Raw genomic sequence first — 16,103 nt, forward strand, 5'->3', positions numbered from 1 at the left:
CAAGCTAGAAACAGGAAGAGGACGGTGGAGGCAATGTGGCTGGAGGCCTGGGTTCCAGCACTATCACTGCCTCTCATTAGCAGGTTAAACATAGACACGTTTCCTCAGTTTCCTCGTGAATAAAATGGGAGTCCTAAGAGGCACCTGGGTGGCTCAGTCAGTTAAGTGTCCGACTCTTGATTGGGGTTCAGGTCATGATCTCACGGTTCGTGGGATCGACCCCCATGATGGGCTCCACGCTGACAGCAAGGAGCCTGCTGGAGACTCTCTCTCTCCCTCCCTCTCTGCCCCTCCCCTGCTCATGTTCTCTGTCTCTCTGTCGCCTGCTTGAGATTCTCTCTCCCTCTCTCTCTGCCCCTCCCCTGCTCGTGTTCTCTCCCTCTGTCTCCAAATAAATAAACATTTTTTAATGGAGATTCTAAGACCCAGTTCACAGAATTCTACATGGGACGATATGCTGAAAGCAGTTAAAATGGTTATAGACATGTAGCAAGCTTTTAAAAAGTTTAGCGGCAATAATGTTGTTATCGTGTTAGACACGATTTGCCGTGATGCTTGAATGTCCAGTAAAGGCTCCCAAGTCCTCCCCAACCCTAACTTCTAATCCATAACTGTTCATCATGTAAACGTCATGTGTTTGATTACTTTACGCATACTCCAGCCCGTACCCCGTATTTATGAGTTTCGGTGCCCTTCTCGTCACTGTGATTCCTTGCCGGGATTTGTGCCGCTAAGCTTTACAAAGCTTTGAAAAAAGCCAAAATTGCTCCACTGGCAGAATAGCCAATTTACAGACGAAACAATCCCCTTTGTTCCTTGCACATGGATTCCTATAACATGATGAGGGATGCTGTGTGCCAAGGGCACTTATAAAGAATTCTCTTTTATGACTGTTGTCAGGATTACGCAGCAGGCCGGTTGTTCCCCTTGGGCTGACCTGAACAAAAGAAAGCATCCCTAATGCCGAAAGAAGAAAAGGAGGAGTGAAAATATGAGCTGAGAAAAGACCTGTGTCAGGACCACAGAAGAACAGAGATTTCTCAGATAAATTCCTCCAGATGCCAGAGCAGACCACGGCCACACAGGATCTTTGAAACGCTCAGGCTCTTAGGCTGTTACAGGTGCATGAGTCGTGAGCGTGTGTGGTCTAAGTCGGCTGCCAAGAGACCAGTTTCAAAAGCCTCTAGATGCTACTTGGGGCCGATGGGAGCTCACATTCACTGTGCTTTAATTAGTAAAGTGCCTGCTTTACGGTCTGAGAGATACAGTTGTAGGGGCCAGAGAGTTTGAGTTCGTTTGTTGTGTAAAAATCACGCTTTCCGCGGGACAGTCTCATTCTTTTTGACGGATATGATGGAAATGTGTGTAGGGAACGTTACTGCAACCCAGATATCATGGTTGCACTATGTCATCTAAGGTCCCTTTCGCAGAGAATTTCCACTGGCACTGGGCCACAACTCTCCCCTGGTGTTGACCGGTCGCTGCATGGATCTCGTCAGCCACTTCCATGATTGGGGGAATGCTTTTAAAGGAGTATGTGTGTCTGTCTCATGAGCTTTATTAAAGGGACAGAAAACAGCTTATGACCTATGAGGCAGAAGGCTTATTTAGATAACAAGATTTGATTTCTTTTTTTCTTTTAGGTAAATGAGAGAGAATGGGGGTGGCGGGCTGAATAGGGAACAGAGAAAGACCCAGATAAGGGGAGGTTACTTAATAGCAGCCTCCAGTGGCGTAGTGTCAGAGAGGAAGACCTTTTCCTCTATTCTCTTACGTTCTGTCCACAGGGGCCTGCAAATTAAACTGATAAAAAGCAGATTAACAGGAGAAGAAATGTATTCGTATGCGTTCAGGGGCTTACAAGAGAAAAACTCAATAAATGGCTGAAGCCAGATGCTTAAATACCTTACATAGTAGAGAAAAGGCCTCTATAGGAATAACAAGTGGGTTTCTAAAAGAAAAAAAAAACAGGAGATAAGAAAGTGTGATAATGCTTGTTCATACAAATATGAATGGTCTTTCTGGCTTCTTCAAGGCTGTAAAAGTCCCCTGGAGAGAGCACTTGTAGTAAGTTTACTCTCAGTCTCCTTCCTGGAAGTAAAAGCCACCCAGAAGAGAGAATGGCAGTCTCATTTCCCAGAAATTCCTACTTTTAGTCAGATAAAGGAAATTCCAAAAAGATTTCTTTCTATATCTGATGCATCCCAAATGTCCTCAGCTTCAAATCCTCTTTGTACCAACTCTGGGGTCCTGAGTGAGCCCCCTTATCAGCAATTTGCCCCCTACTTTGGGGGGAGCCTTTTGCTTCCTTTCAGATGGTCTTTCTTACTCTATTTCCACATGAATCTTCGCTGTCAGACATTCAGAAACGACAGTATATACACAAAACTACCATTGCCGCCTGTAAGTCGTGTGCTGCCCGAGTCTCCATAGGTACAGGACAGGACAAGAATGAAAGTGAGAGCTAATTAGTCCTGGTTTGAGAAAAAGGACACTTAGAAGTAGATCGATTCATCTAGAGCCTTAGAAAGTGTGGTCCTCCACCAGCCACGTATTTCCCTGGAAGCTTGTTAGAAATGCAGAATCTGGGGCATCTGGGGGGCTCAGCCAGTTAAGCGTCCGACTTTGGCTCAGGTCATGATCTCACAGTTCGTGGGTTCAAGCCCCGGTTCGGGCTCTGTGCTGACAGCTCGGAGCCTGGAGCCTGCTTCGGATTCCGTGTCTCCCTCTTTCTCTGCCCCTCCCCTGCTAACTCTGTCTCTCTCTAAAATATAAAAACATTTTTAAAATTCTTAAAAAAAGAAAGAAAGAAATGCAGAATCCCAGGCCCCCACCTCAGCTGCACCAAATCAGCATCTACATTTTAGCAAGATTCCCAGGTGACTCATGCACATTAAAGTTTGAAGCACTTATCCAATGCAGCGGTTCTCGCTCTCAGATGCACCTTTGACTCACCTGGTCAGCTTTTAAAAATCCCGACATCCAAGCTGCACTCGTGACCAGTTAAGGCAAACACTCTGAAGGTTTGTATGAAGCCGTTACGTGGTGAAATCACAAATTAAAAGGTCGTAGTGGTAAGCTTACGAAAGGCTGGGTTCCTCTGACCATTTTGTTAGGAAGCTCACCAAGGCAGAGAAGTCCCATCGGCCTACCTACAACTGGAAAAATAGACTGAAGCCAAACAAACACGAAGCCCACCGAGTGGGGCCACAATCCGTGGCTCTCACGTAAGTGCGTCATGATAGAAATGGCTGCACCCAGGAAGGGGCCTCAGTTTGAGGAAAACGTCAAATTATTTTTTCAGTGTTTTGAATGAGCTGGCAAACTTAATATGAAAAGATATGGGGGGGGGGGGGGGTGGAAATGCTGCTTTAAAATAAAGTAGGTGCATTTATGGAGAATAGGGAGTCCTTAGGATTACAGGGATCTTAGTGACGAAGTAGGTCTACTCACTACATACTCACCCCAGGACATTTGCTTTGCAGAGACCTGGAAATCAGAATTCACAACCTCCACTCTTAGGTCTTGTTTTCTTTCTGCTCTCTTACATTTCTTACATCTTCGATGATACCAAACGACAGACCCAGCAAATGTGTTCCAAGGGATGCTGGCTTAATGCGATACGATCCTTTTTCTCTTCCATGACACGCTAAGCTATCCATTCCCTCTGTAAAGCCTTTTGGGGCTCTGTCACTGTTTTCCTAAGTGAGGGACGTTTATGGTTGGTCAGGCTGTGCACTGCAAAACTCTAAGGGATGCCATTTGCATTGCAGTGTATGGCTCCTGGAGCAGTGCAACCTGGGGGCCTCGATAGGGGGTCGCTAGATCCTTACGGGAAGAAAAGAGACAAGGCGTTATACAACATAGTGTTGTTTCCTGTTCACTTCTCTTTCAGGCCTTCTAATCTTGTCCAAGAGAAAGTCTCCGTGTAGCTCTAGGCCTGCCACCCTTGCTAATAAAAAAAGAACAGGCTTGACAGGCAATGGAATTACTTGGTAGGGATATAAAGTGTAATCAGTACATTTACTCATCTAAGAAATTGGGTATATTTTGGGGCATCTCAGTGGCTCATTCGAAGTGTCCAACTTCGGCTCAGGTCATGACCTCATGGTTCGTGAGTTCAAGCCCCACGTCGGGCTCTCTGCTGGCAGCTCAGAGCCTGGAGCCTGCTTCAGATTCTGTGTCTCCCTCTCTCTCAAAAAAAAAAAAAAAGAAAGAAAGAAATGAATAAACATTAAAAAAAGAAATGGGGTCAATTTAGTGAAAATAAGCGAATAAATAATAGGTTTTACACGGATTTGGCAAAAACAAAAAGGTGAAGCTGGTTCCCACGTGATTGGAATTTTCTGGAAAACACTGGACAGTTATAACAGCACCGTCACAAACACAAGGGCCTAGTATGGGGCTGGTCGAGTGTAGTTTTTAAAGAGGAGAATAGCAAACAAAATGATGTTGATTTTATTTAAACCGATTCTGTATCAGAAGCATCCACTCGATCTTTTTCCTGCCCAGTTCCCCCCCCCCCCCCGCCCGAGAACAGGTATAGTCTGTTTCTAAAGCACATCATTATGGTTGTTAGAATATTTTTTTAGAACGGTGGTTGCAAGGTAGAAAAAACAAACCCTAGCTCTGGGCTGCAATTTATTTAAAGGTCACAGAGCACCAGAAAATTGCTGTGATTCACCTCTCAGAATTACGGGCTCGGTTTTTTCTCTTTGTCACATTTGCAGAATCTCATTTCCTTAAAATGGCACGGATTTGCCAGCAGAAAGACAACTGCAGATGGCAGTGCGCATTCTGCAAACTACAAAAACAAAACAAACACCAGAAAAAAACAAATCCAGGAGTCTGATGCCATAAATTTCCGCGCTAAGTAACGACTCCAAACTGCGCGTCGAGCTGTTTCATGATGCGTGCATCTGAAGTGTTGGGGAGTTTTATCCCATTCACGACATTGGATACAAAATACATCAGGACCAAAGGCCACAACGTGGGCTCTTTTGTAAAATATTAACTTAGAGGGACCTGGGTGGCTCAGTCGGTTGGTTAAGGTCCTTGTGGTGGCTCAGTATAGCAGCTCCTTGCCTGTCAGATCCCAGAATACGGCTCCCCAGGCCCTGGCCAGGAAGTCTGAGGTTGCAACCCTCAAAGGTATTTTAGGACTGGAAAGAGCAAGGTGATTTCTAAAGGCGCCCCCGCCTCTACTGCCACGAGTTATAATGACTCAGTTTCTTGTCTATATTCCAAATTTCCTTTCCACCGTCTGAAGATAAAATATTTTTGTATCTTCATGGGCAAAGGAGTATGGATGTAGCGAACATTTTAAAGCTGCCTCTATCAGGGCACCTGGGTGGCTCAGTCGGTTAAGCGTCCGACTTCGGCTCAGGTCATGATCTCACGGTCCGTGAGTTCGAGCCCCGCGTCGGGCTCTGTGCTGACAGCTCGGAGCCTGGAGCCCGCTTCGGATTCTGGGTCTCCCTCTCTCTCTGCCCCTCCCGCACTCCTGCTCTGTCTCTCTCACTCTCAAAAATGGATAAATGTTAAAAAAAATTAAAAAAAAATAAAGCTGCATCTATTCTGTTTCCTCCATAATTACAAGCTGGTAGTTGGTTTTCTGTCCCACCTGCAAGCACTTAAAATAATTGTTCCAGCTCTTATAATTACATCGTAATCATTTCCGAGCAGATCCCTGTTTTCATCCTTATGCTAAGATTGCATGATTAATGAATTTAATCTCTGATACCTAATCTTTTTTATTACATTTTGTGGGTTTTGTATCCTTCGGTGACCAAAACAGTACACGTTTATTCAAGTGCAAGGAATAATTATCACCCCCTTTTTAAATGCGTGCTCTTCCTGCAAAGGGTCCAAATTGTCCTTTGCTGTAGAAGCCCCCGGTGTATTTATGTAAGCCTAAGTCACGTACAACATCAGAGTTACCGATTTGCAGTCACAGGGTCATTGACGTTGTTCCCAACTTTTGTTTCCATAATGAACAGCTTTCTACACATGATTTCACTGGGTTGGGGGAATGCATTTTTAATTTTGGTAGCTGTTCTATATCACCCTCCACAAGTACAGGACCTCCAATCCAGTCAGATATGGGTGTTTCCTTCCCTCACCAACCCAGGACATCGGAATGCTCTTTTGAATTTTGCTCTATCTTATTTGAAAAAAAAAAAAAAGAATTTTAATTGTTTTAATTTGGGTTTCATTAATCACGAGAGAGATTAAGTCTCTTTGCATACGTTAACGAGTCACTCGTAGTTATTTTGCTGTGGCCTGTTTCCATTCTTTGACCAAGGAATTATTTACATATTTATATCCTTTCCTCTTTGCTTGCTGGTCATTTCCTACTTGGCTTACAAGAATCCTTTATGTGTTGAGTAAATTAGTATTTTACGACATGGTTGAATGATTTCCTAGTGTGATCTCTAGTTTTTGAATGTATGAGGGTTTCTTTCCATGTAAACATTTTTAAATTTTAGAGGATGAAATACACAGTGTTTCATGGCGTTTGGGTTTTATGTCGTGCCCCCTCCATTCAGAAATTATTTTAATTATTTCACATATTTTTCTAATGGCTTTGTTTTATTTGTAAGATTTACACATTTAATCCGCCTAGAATTTATTTGGATGGAAGGAGGAAGGTAGGAATCCCACTTTATTTTTTTCCAGCTGGCCAGCCAGTTGTTCTGGCACTGTGGGTGAGCTCCCGTCCTCTCCCCTGCCTTTATCATAGTCACAATTGCCCTTTTTATTTTTAGTCTTTTAAGTTTATTTATTTTGAGAGAGAGAAAAAGAGCTTGCAGGCAGAGGAAGGGCAGGGAGAGAGGGAGAGAGAGAATCCCAGGCAGGCTCCGCACTGTCAGCACAGAGCCCGACAAAAGGCTCGAACTCACAAACTGTGAGATCACGGCCTGAGCCGAAATCAAGAGTCAGACGCTTAACCGACCGAACCACCCAGGTATCTGGACTCCCTGATCGATCGCGTTGATCTGACTCTTCATGAGACGGGAGCAAGCGGTGATGATGATTCAGCTTTTATACCAGTAGTTGGTATTTCATAAGGTTGGTTTCCTTTTCATGCTTTTTTCAAAATTTTCCTATCCTTACACACTGACGCTTCCCACGTGATGTTAGAATTCCTGTCATTTCGTTGGGATTCTCTAGAATTTGATTGAGATTGAATTGTATGTGTAAAGTAATTGCAGGATAATTGACACCTATGCAAATAATATTTCCCTGCCCAGCAAGCAAATGTCTTTCCATTTATTGTCTTCCCTCCCCGTTATTCAATATTCATGTAGATATAACTTTAAAACATTTCCTGATAAACTTCTCAGTTGTTTCCCTTTTTTGTCGAGGCACAAAACCCAAAAGCAATCAAAAACAAAAACAAACACAGAAAAAAACCTCGTCTTAAGGTGAGTTACTTTGGCACCAAATTACATCAGCAAAATTCTTCACAGCAGCACCCAGATGAATGTTTGATTAAATATAAGCGAGACGAGGTATGTGTACAACAAGGGCCATCTTAGAATTCTACCTGATGTGTAACCTACCATACACGTATTCACATTTTAAGGATTCTTGCTTGGGTAAGTCTTAGCAGAGTTGGGTGTTGCATGGTATCTAATGCCATTTCAACATCTATGGGCACGATCATGTTCTTGGATAAAGTAATGGGGTGAATTATAGCAATAGATCTCCAAATCGTGAACCGAGCGTTCATTCCTAGCATTAACCACATTCAGTCATGGAGAGGCGTTGACTCAAGGTATAACTAAAGTAATTTTACTCACACTTCGTTTAGGTTAGTAGTTTGGTTTTTGTTTGTTTTTGACATTAATAATTCTTGGCTGAAATATGTTTATAGCATCCTTTTACTTTTTGGCTGGGGGAGGGGGGTGCAGATATGGGTTTTTATACACTTATGCCAGCTTCATAAAAAGGAGCCATCCTGCAAGAAATGTGGGAGGCCTCTAGGAGAGCAGTCTCACACTGACCAGAAAGAAAACCTGGACCTCCCTGCTGCAACCACAAAGGCTGAGTTCTACCAACAACAAGAACGAGCTTGGAAACAAACGTTTCTTTAGAGTTTCCCGACAAGAACTCAGCCTTGGCGACATCAGATTTCAGTCTTGTGATCCCTAGCCACACCATACTGGGTTTGTCCATCACCCTCCAACTCACAGAGTAACAAACAAGTGTCATCCAAACTTAAATTGAACTAAGAATCCCCTGGGGAAATTGATGAGTAAGGTTGAGTTGGGCAGAGATGGGTTTGAGAGCCTGCTTTTCTGACAAGCCCCCAGGTGATGCCGATGCTTTGGGTCCAAGGACCTCACTGTCTGTGGCAAGGATATAAATAGCCTTGGAGCGTCCCCTGTACCTTGTAAGTTTAATAGACTCACTCCCGGGGCGCCTGGGTGGCTCAGTTGGTTAAGTGTTCGGCTCAGGTCATGATCTCACGGTTCGTGAGTTCTAGCCCCGCGTCGGGCTCTGTGCTGACAGCTCGGAGCCTGGAGCCTGCTTCAGATTCTGTCTCCCTCTCTCTCTGCCCCTCCCCTGCTAACGCTCTGTCTCTCTCTCAAAAATGAATAAACGTTAAAAAAAATTTTTTTAATAGACTTAACCCGTAAAACCAGTGGAGCCTATGGCTTGTTCTTGTTTGTTTTTTAGTGGGCATACCTCTTTGACAACCCCCAATTTCCTTTATGATAATTGGTTTCATTAGATTTGTTTTCTCATCTATAATAATTTGTTATATTGTATTCTTCCAGAAATGTGTGCTTTTAATCTAGGTTTTCAAATTCATTTCCATAGAGTGGAACAAAATAAGTTTTTATAATTAATATCCATTCTCTAGAAACTTTCTTAGTCAAATATCTTATACTAGGTTTAGGATTTTCCCCTTTTCTTCTTAGAGTATCTGACTTTTTTTTTTTTCTCAAAGAACCAGCTCTGGATTTATTTATTCTATCATGTTTCTATTTTCTTTTCCCAGATGCTTTTATCTTGACTTCTTTGAATATATATCCATGCTCTTTAACTTTGTGATTTGAATGTTCAATGATCTCATTTTCATCACTGGCGTGTGTATGATATCTTCTCACAGAGAAATGTGAACCAAAGTTAACAAATCTAAGGTCCAAGCCCAAGGCTCACTCTTGACTGCACCTCCCAGATGGCAGATTCCAGACGCAGTGTCTTGGCATGAATACTTTTAACCAAGGCACCTGAGAAGCCTCGAGAGCCCACACAGCCTTTCCAAGTCACTGCAAGAACAGAGCTGGCGGGCTTGTGCTTTGCAAAGCCGTGGGGGCCGTGGTGAAGAGATGAGGGACGTAGGTGGCTCAGGTGCGGGCAGCAGGGTGCTACCCCCTTTCAGCCTCACCCCTGCACACCGTCCCCTCCTCACACCTGCTACTTCCTAGTGGCTCCCGCGCCTGACAGGGGCAGAGGGCTGCCTTCCCCCAAAGCTTCCATTCTTTCCTAACCGGGACTCTCTAACTTTCTAGAACTCCACTGGGGAAAAATCCGAAGGGGCTCAAACCTCCAGCTTTGGGACGACGTGTAAGGCCCTTCTTTCCTGCCTCACGGGGACTTCTTTCAGTCCGGTTTTCCCCCGCCTCTCTTGCTGTCTTCCTTTCCCCTTGTCCCTCGCAACAGATTTGAAAGCCAAGAAGGTTAGGATTCTGTTGTTCTCTGTGCTCTGCACGCACCGCCCCCCCGCCCCGACCCCATCACACCTGGCCCCGTCCTTGGAGCCCCACCTCTCCCAGATCTGTCCCTGGCTGTGCTCACTCAGGGCCAGGAAGGGCAGAGGAATACCCAACACGTTGCTATGGTGACTTCTCCGTGGACCACAGAACCACAGACCCCAGTGGTTCCCGCTCTCCATTTTTGCCTCATTCTCGTGTCGTAGCTGTCTGAGTCTGACCTTGGTTCCACGAGCCACCCGTCTGAAGCCTCCTCCTGCTGTGCTGTGTCTTTGAACATCCATGCAGATCCCTTGGAGGCATTCAGGGGAGCTCAGCATCTTCCACATGAATCCAGCATTGCTTCCTTTACTGACTCTGTCACTCAGAAAGACTATTTTGTCAGAAGCCCTGGGTGTGAATCCTCCCGAGGGAATCCCTGCCAGTCGCCCGCCCCCCCCCGGGAAATGCTAATTCTACCTTTGCTGGCAAATCGGGGGCCTTGTGTCCTTGCCTCTGATTTGGAAAGTCACAGAAACGTTATCCAGATGAAGTGTTTGACCCAATGCCATCCGCTCTTCAGGGGAAAGTCCCTCTAAACACAGCCAACAAACAGGCGACAAGTCGTTTCGCTCGTTTGGACAGATCTTTGGTGGATTCCCCAGGCTCTGCACAGACTACTCAGAAATGTCTAAAGACCCAGGGGGATTCTCGATTCTGCGGCTCAGTTTCCTCCAGAGAGTAACCCCGGAAGGCTTCGGGGAAGAAAGTAAAATGAACTTTACGTTAAAATGTGCATAAAAATCCAGATGAATGTGGTTGCAATTATTTTCAACCTAGGGATGGACACGGGTTGCTCTGAAATTTCCCGCTTAGAAAGGCTAAAAGCGATTTTCGAGAAATTACTTGGGAATTTTAATGTTTAGAAGACTGGAAAGGATAAAGACAGAAATGATGGCTTCGATTTGTGAGCGACTTTAACGCTTCAGTGTCTGGTTTTGTTCTATCCTCACAGCGGCCCTATGTGGTATGTGTGGACGGTATTAGCCACATTTTCGTAAAGATAAGAAAAACCAGGGCCCCTGGGTGGCTCGATCGGTTAAGCGTCTGACTCTTGATTTCAGCTCCGGTCATGATCTTGGGGTCCATGAGTTCAAGCCCCGCCTCAGGCTCTTTGCTGACGGTGTGGAAACTGCTTGGGATTCTCCCTCTCCCTCTCTCTCTGCCTTTCCCCTGCACGTGCATGCATAGGCACACACATTCTCTCTCTCTCTCTCTCTCTCTCTCTCTCTCAAAATAAATAAACATTAAAAAATATATATACAAGGAAATCGACTCACAAAATTAATGCATTCATTCTGTCAATGAACAAACACCTCAGTGGCTGCAACTCAGCTCTGGCTGCACATTAGCATCACCGGGGCAGTTTTTTAAAACTCCCGATGCCTGTTCCCCATCCCTGAGAGATTCCTCATGTGCAGTCAGGACTGAGCCAGCGGCCCCAGTGTTTACAGCACCTCGCCCAAAACTATACAGAGAATAGCATGATCGGGTCTCAAATTCAGGTATACCCCATTTTTCCTTCCTCTCAATAGAAACTTTAAACGTAAAAGAATTTCAGTCCCTATTTAGAGTTGTGTTCCTCCCTTCTGACATCTCTTAAATATAATGCAGGAGTCTGAAATAATAACTGTGTCCCTAGAGGCGAAATCCCCACTACAAAATACACCTTCCTTTTTCTTTTTCTTTTTTTTTCCCCCGCTTTCTCTTTTTCGATGTAGAAGAAATCATACTGAAGACTGCTAGAGCCAATTAAGTATTTTTTCACACTCTGTTGACCCAAAAGAACTGTGTTAGAGCCACATGGCTGGTGCTGGAAGTTTATCCCATCCTGGTAATGATGTGAGCCAGCGCTGGGGAGGAATCTATTTGTGGAAAACACCGGGAAGCTTTCATTGGTTTTACAGGGTTCTTTTTTGATGATCCTTAGTCATTCCACCTGCCAACAAGCAAAGATGGTTGTCTTCTGAGATCCAAGGTTAATTCAAGAAGAGAACAGCTCAAAAGACAGCAGACATCTCTAGCTTGAGAGTTGTATATTCAGTTTTACGAGGTCAGCCTTCTTGGAAGAAAAGCCATTGTCTTGGGATTGGAATTAGAAACGTTCACTTGTGCTAACACAGCCGAAAAGAGTATTTCAAAAGCAAGAGCCCAGCTGGGCATTGATAAAAGACTTAAAATGTGTGCAGAATTAATTTTTAAAAGTACTTTCTGTCTGCTCACCCCCCACCGCTTCGAATAGACCACACAGTGGAGCCAGAACCCCGTCAGCGGGCTGTGATCTGGGCGAATGCCGCTGTGGTCTGAGATACGCTCCCCACCTAGACACTGGTTTCTGAACTCTTAGGGATAAAAAGGGTTAATTTTACATTTTGAGGAAATAGCAGTGGGGCACCTGGGTGGCCCAGACAGTTAAGTTTATCTGACTCTTGATTTCGGCTCAGGTCATGATCCCAAAGTCGTGGGATCTAGCTCCGTGTCAGGCTCTTTGCTGGGAGCGGAGCCTACTTGGGATTCTCTCTCTCTCTTTCTCCCTCTCTCCCTCTCCCTCTCTCTCCCCCTGTCTCTCTCTCCCTCTCTCCCTCTCTCTCTCTATCTCCCTCCCCTTCCCCTTCCCCCCTTCCCTATTTGCACTCTCTCTCTCACACACACAAAATAAATAAATAAACATGAAAGGAAGGAAGGAAGGAAGGAAGGAAGGAAGGAAGGAAAAAGAAAAGAAAAGAAAAAAGAAAAGAAACAGCAGTTATAACGCGACCTCCTACAAAGCCCAAACCGAGTGGACATTGACAGACCAGTCTACAGAGAGCAGGACCGTATTCATCACCTAAAACAGAAGACAGCATTGCCCGCAAGTCAAGATATAGATGTTATAGCAGATTAAATGTTTTTTAACGTGCATTTGATTTTTCACTGTACTACCTTGAAAGACGTACGATGGTGACAAAAACAAATCAGGAATATCCAGCTGCTTCCAAAAGAGCTATCCACAGTCAAATTATGGCCTTGGAATCTACTGGAAATCTCCATAAATGGGGAGTAAAAGGATACGTTCATCCTTGCCTGATTCCTCATACGATGAAATGTGCCTCAATGTTCTCACGAATGAGGAAACTCATCTCTTGGGTAGATAAAAAAGCTATTTTCACCAAGCTTCCGCACCATAAATTCTGGAAGTCCAAAGCCTTTACTGAGACGTGCGTAACCCCAAGTGGACATGTTTCTCAGCAGAAGCCCGGAGACCATGGCCTCAAGGTCTCCTGAAGATGTTGGCCTTCTGAATGGTGCCAGCTCAAACACCTGTCAGGGAGGAGAGGAAGTACAGCAGGAAATGTCTTTAAAAGATGCATTTTTGGCTCATTCGCTACGATTGGTATCTTCTTGCCGTCTTTATTTTCTCAGCCACCCTCTCCTTGGAAACTGAGACTCTTTCCACTGTCGAACAGACAACCAATTCTCGCTGGGACCGCTTTGCCAACAGGTAACCACAAATTGTGTTAGCTGGGACCCCTGCGTAGCGGGGATGTTCACCAGGCTTGATAAATGTATCTGTAAACGGTGACCCAGCACGTCCTCAAGTGACAGTCACTCTGGTGCTTCGGAATATTGGACAACCACGTTCCTCTGTAGCCGCTGGCCTTCCCCCCTGAGCTGGCCGCCTTCTCTCAACCTCCACCCATATATGCACCAGCAGCAAGGAGACAAGATTTCTCTCAAAAAAACGAGTCAATTCCAGTAAATCAATCATATTCCCCCAGATCTGGGGCTTCTGCACTCCTGATGACACCAGCACGGATTTATTTACACCTTGTGGCAGAGGAACGCGGTGACTGCAGAGCCCCGCAGACAGGAGCGTGACCCTCTTCATCGTGAAGGGAAGGCCACACCACCGGGCTCCCCAGCCCTCGCTCTGGGGCTCCCTGATCTAGACTTTCAAGGCTCGGCTTGAGAACCACAGCAAGATGCACAGAAGTGTCTTTAATGAGTCCACAGGGCTCACACGTAGGTGACGGGCACCTACCCGCTGCAAGACTGAACACTTCCGTGCGGTGTAGCCTGCTCCGGGGGAGGGAGATGTTGAGGGAGTCAACCCGTGACAGCCAGCTGTCACCGTCTCTGACCCACAGGGCCTGTGACATCATCCGGCAACAGCTCCGATGACGGACTCATCAACGATTGTAACTAACATGAAAGAAGGAACAGTTTGCCCACCTGAGAAATAAGAGGACGCCTTTGCCCACCGTGGAAATGGACGCCCAGCGTCTTACCTGTTTATTTCATGGAATACCAAGACTGAACTCGTGTCAGTAACGAGCTGTTTCCAACTCAAATACCTATTATGGGCAGTCGGACAAAAGAACGTGGTGTTCAGCCTGGTCTGGGACTATCCGTAAATCTTTCTTCCCAAAAGGCAATTGAGACAACTCAGAGTTGGCTTTAAAAAAAAAAAAGAAAGAAAGAAATGGAAGGAGGGAATCTAATATAATCAATTGCCCATTCAGATCTTTTGTGTAAAAGTTGGCATTAAACAGTCAGGGGCACCTGGGTGGCTCACTTGATTAAGTGTCTGACTTCTGCTCAAGTCACGATCTCATGGTTTGTGGGTTCGAGCCCCGCATCAGGCTGTGTGCTGACAGCTCGGAGCCTGGAACCTGCTTCCGATTCTGTGTCTCCCTCTCTCTCTGCCCCTCCCCTGCTCGCTTACTCTCTCTCTTTCTCTCAAAATTAAAAACTTGAAAAAAAAAACCTTTTTAAACAAATATATAGCAGGTGATGACCAGTTCCTGTATTCTGTTCGTTTTTACCTAATTGACCTTTTTCTCATCAAATCTCTGACAACCAGGCAGGCAACTGCCACTTGCTCTTTCCTTTAAGAAGCTGGAAATGTTGGGGTTGGGGGGTGGTGCCTGCATGGCTCAGTCGGTTAAGGGTCTGACTTCAGCTCAGGTCACGATCTCACGGTTCATAGGTTTGAGCCCCACATCAAGCTCTGCACTGACAGCACGGAGCCTGCTTCAGATTCTCTGTCTCCCTCTCTCTCTGCTCCTCCCCTTCTCTCTCTCTCTCAAAATAAATAAATAAACTTAAAAAAAAAGAAGCTAGAAATGTTGAGGCGCCTGGGGGTTTCTGTTGGTTAAGTGCCCGACTTAGACTTCGGCTCAGGTCACGATCTCACAGTTTGTGAGTTCGACCCCCTGCGGCTGTCACTGTGGAGCCTGCTTTGGATCGTCTGTCCCCCTCTCTCTCTCTGCCCCTCCCCTGCCCCCGCACATACTCTCTCCCTCTCTTTTTCTCTCTCTTTCAAAAATAAACATTAAAAAAAAGAGACTAGAACTGAAATGTAAGCCTTGTGTGATTTCTCAAGTCAGAAGCCAAAAATCCGTAATCCCCTCCCCATTTGAATTTGGAATTCTGGCTGGCTGGCTTTTTGCAAAAACCGAGGTGAGGGCATAGGTGTAAATACAAGACTCAGGCCCATGGGGATGCGTGCCACATTCTGTTTGCCTGGCTAAAATCCTGCTGGCCTGGAGAAGTCTCTCCCTCCTGCAAACGTGATCAGCCGTCACCTCTCTGAAAATAAAACAACATCCCCTTATATCTTTAGCATCTTAGTCGGCCACCATTTGTTTTCATAGGCTTCTAGAACACCAGTCAGCAGTGAATGGCTAGAACAAATTATTTGAAAAAAATAATTTTCTGCCATCGAGCTCAGACTGGAAGAGAGAATACAGTGAAATGAAACAAAGACGTTGGAAAGAACAAAGGCACATATACATCATCTGGCCCAGCCCCCGCTGCAAAAATCATGCTGCAATCTAAATTAAATTATAACTAATAGCAGTTTTGTTCGAGTATCTCAAATTATCACTTCAGATGCTGAAGCTCAAGTGGTTTCCATGGCGATGTTTTCTCTACGAGATGTCAGCTAGTATCTAATTTTTTTGTCCCTGATAGATGACAACCTGAAGCTTTTAGTGCCTTTGGTTTTGGGGGTTTTATGTTAGATAATCTCGATTTACTTTTGTATGCATTTAAATGTGTGTTTTATTTGCCATTGGTTTCTGAGCCTGAAGTCTACAATTTTACATATTTTGAAACTTAGTAAATAAGAACTACAACTACCTCATTTATCTTGTGTACTAAAAAAAAAAGAAGAAGAAGAAGAAGAAAAGCTTTATTATTCTGTCCTCTCCCTGCCTGCTCAATGGGGCAGGCAAGAAATTGGTGGCTAAAGAATTCAAATCTCTTTTTAATATTCTGTTCTTGCAACTGTTTTTTAAATCATTTATTTGTACTTAAGCACCCGCCCAGAAACGTCTTCTATTTTTCACATTCCCT

The 16,103-nt window shown here is 44.9% G+C and overlaps 1 protein-coding gene across 1 annotated transcript in view; it reads left to right on the top strand.

Annotated features, from left to right (window-relative positions):
• The window catches only part of CNTNAP2 (contactin associated protein 2), a 1,228,588-nt gene that overhangs the window by 1,196,961 nt on the left and 15,524 nt on the right, over window positions 1–16,103 (top strand). The window lies entirely within an intron of this gene.

Source organism: Panthera leo, chromosome A2, assembly GCF_018350215.1.
Source record: "Panthera leo isolate Ple1 chromosome A2, P.leo_Ple1_pat1.1, whole genome shotgun sequence".
In the NCBI taxonomy this organism is placed as follows: Eukaryota; Metazoa; Chordata; class Mammalia; order Carnivora; family Felidae; genus Panthera; species Panthera leo.